The sequence below is a fragment of the Pipistrellus kuhlii genome, unplaced genomic scaffold (assembly GCF_014108245.1).
Source record: "Pipistrellus kuhlii isolate mPipKuh1 unplaced genomic scaffold, mPipKuh1.p scaffold_m20_p_4, whole genome shotgun sequence".
Taxonomy (NCBI): Eukaryota; Metazoa; Chordata; class Mammalia; order Chiroptera; family Vespertilionidae; genus Pipistrellus; species Pipistrellus kuhlii.
This window is the reverse complement of record NW_023425540.1, coordinates 7,573,661-7,576,826: the sequence shown is the minus strand read 5'-3', so window position 1 is coordinate 7,576,826 and position 3,166 is coordinate 7,573,661. Positions and strand designations below refer to the sequence as shown.

Genomic DNA, 3,166 nt, shown 5'->3' with positions numbered 1-3,166 from the left:
GGAAACATTAGGGCAAATTATAGAGTGTTCTAGAGCACAAAAAGGATTTGGCTTTTACTCAGAATGATATGAGAAGCCACTGGAGGGTTCTGAGCAGAGTGGGGACATGATAAATATTGCATGTTGGGATCTGTCTCCAGCAAAGCTCAGCTGCCTGAGTGCAAGCTTGGAGGAAGTCCAGGACTTGGGCTGGCAAGTACCAAGAGAAGACAGAGAGGTATCAAGCATCATTATTGAACTTGTTGACTCTAAAATCTAATTTGGGTAAGGAAGGACATAATGACAAGTAGAGGCCATTGGACATGGATAGGATAGAATTGTCAATGAACTTGAGGCTCATGAGGACAAAGAATGGTCAAACAAATTAGTGAGAAGGAAAGGAAACTTGTCAGAGGAGGATGTATGATGTTATTTATTTATTTTTTTGCCTATATTTCTGATCTGGGCACAACTGGGGCATTTGTGGCCCTCGTCAGTGAATCAAGACCAGCAGATTCTCTCCGAGAACTCTAGCACACCAGGACAATAGCTGTCAAGATGTGGCTCTAGTCTCAGGGGTGTTATTTATTTTAAAGGTAATGTAGCTTCATGTGATGCCAAGATCTATGTGTAACATGGGAAAAGTGGCTGTTTGTTGAATTTGACATATTATTAGATTTTAATATTTCTCTTAAGCTGAATTTTTTCATTAACCAAACATTTCAAAAACGTTCTGAGGTACACTATAAGCCTTGACAAGCACATTACTTTAAGTAGGGCAGAGCTTAGAGTCCTGTTTAGAATGTTTTAAAAAGAAGGTTTACTTGAGTGGTACCCTATTGAAATAAATTGATGAGGGAGGTGTGTTTAGTGCCTTTGAAGTATGAGTGGGTGAGTTGGGAGATGGGCTATAGTGTCCTCGGCACTGTTTAAGTGGCTCACAGCTGGGAAGTTTAAGAATTGCTAAATTATTGTATCACATTCACTTAAAAATGAACTAATTGAGACCATTTATTGATTCAGACTTAGTAGATTATTGAATCATCTACAGAGCTTTTTCAAAATACAAGTATCCATTTCCCACCCTGGATCTAATGTTGCAGAATTTTTGAGAGATGAAGCCCATGTATGTTTGCATATTTATGTATAAAGCTCAATGGATTATGCATAGCTAGAACTGTAAAAGAAACCAGTGGAATAATGCTTAGTGGACAGTTATTGCTCCTGCCTGCACTAGTCTATGCTCTCTTTTTCTGGTCATGGTGAAGTGCTGTGACTTTACCCTGGGACACCATCCCTCACCCAAGCCTGGTCTGTGTGCTTCCTGCAGAACTATGCCGTTCTGGCTCCAGGTATAGCAAGTTATCTAGGAATGAGTGATCTGGGCATCACTTTATCTTTCTGTAGGGACTGGCTTAACACAGGATCTATGTCAAGGTGAGTTTTTTCCAGTCAGAACTAACTCCGGGACTTCTGCTCTACTCATTGAGCCATTCCTTTGACCATGGGTTTAGACCTGGGAAGATGCAAGCTTGGAGCTGTTGGCAGGTGTCCTGCCAACATGAACAAAGCCTCTCTGATAGGGAGTAACACAGAGCAAGGCATGGGCAACATAAAGCCAGACACCGTTCCTGTGCATGATGTTGACTGAATGGAGCCATTTCTGGTGTTTTTTTTTAAATTATTATTATTATGAGAATCTACATTTCTCATTTGCTTATGTAGTTTGAATGGGGTTTTCTATCCTTTGCAACTTAAGAGTTTGATACCCAGAGGTTGGAGCCTTGCCCACAGGGTTGCTTGTCTCCAGGTCATGTGATTTCATCCTCTCTGGTAGCCTTTTTGCTACTCTGGCTTGGGAAACTTACCTGCTCCGAATCTGGCTCTCATGGCAAGGAGACAAGACAATGAAATCAGACCAAGATGGGAAAGAAATTGCTTCTCTATGAGACTATGGTCTCTGGAGACCCCTAGATATGCAGAGACTTAGACATCCTTAACATGCTCAATGGGTTAAGGAGCAAATGGTCCTTGTTCAAAAAAAGAACTCTTTGGGATAGAGAATACTATTGATAGAAGTAATTAGCTAGAACATTATGATCTGAACCCAGGTTTAAAATATGACACAGCTGGACATTAAACATATTTCTGTGTTGGCATGTTTCTCACATGGCTCCTTCTGTTTTTATTCCCAGCGGATGCCCATAGGTTATTAACAGTTTCTGGAATAAAGTGCTGAGCACTCCATGTTGTCACAAGATGACTAATCACTTCAGTTGCTAAAGTAATTTTGAAGAAATCAAGCTTTTCTTGCAAGCAATATTGGGAACTATGATAATATCACCTCCTCATTGAGTTACTTGCTTCTAGTTTGTTCTTGAACATTTAGCCCCTGAAATACCAGGAGGATATAGTTAGGAGACATATTTGGTTTTTGTCTCATACTGTAGGAGAAAAAAGGATTGGTGCATCCTCATTCACGTATAATCTGCTATTTATTAGGTAAATGGCGTCTCATTTCTTTGAAATGCTGGATGCTATCATTTTAGTGTCTATAAAAGAATCACTATGACAACTCTGTCCTGGACAGAACTTTGTACATTTCATGGTACAAAGTTCAACTGTCCCATACCTTGAGATGCTAGTCAGTAGATAAAATTTGAAAATGTAGTTCAAAAGAAGCCTTGCTATAGTTAATGCCCTTTTATTTCTCTTGAAAATGATATAATCTTATGATTCCTGGTGAAGGTCACATTTAACTGCTTTTCTCAAATGTCACAATCATTTCAGAATATGGCATAAATACCATTTGGATATCAGTTTTCTTCCATGAAACAATTTTCTCTAATAACCTGAAACTCCCTTTGAGCACCAGTGTCCATTTTTCTTTAATATTAACATGAAACTCCATTTTACGGGAGGGAAATAGCAAAGGAGAATTTGTGCAGTTATGTGCTTCTTTTTCTTTTTCTTTGCTATTATTTGTAACTTAAAAGTAAAATAACAAGCCGAAACCGGTTTGGCTCAATGGATAGAGCGTCGGCTTGGAGACTGAAAGGTCCCGGGTTCGATTCCGGTCAAGGGCATGTACCTTGGTTGCGGGCATATTCCCAGTAGGGGGTGTGCAAGAGGCAGCTGATCGATGACTCTCTCTCATCGATGTTTCTAACTCTCTATCTCTCTCCCT

At 39.8% G+C, this 3,166-nt stretch overlaps 1 non-coding gene across 1 annotated transcript; it reads right to left on the bottom strand.

Annotated features, from left to right (window-relative positions):
• Nucleotides 1–428: 428 nt before the first annotated feature.
• Nucleotides 429–556, bottom strand: LOC118703997. The gene has a single exon (XR_004983236.1). It is a non-coding gene; the product is annotated as a small nucleolar RNA SNORA3/SNORA45 family (small nucleolar RNA).
• Nucleotides 557–3,166: the final 2,610 nt, after the last annotated feature.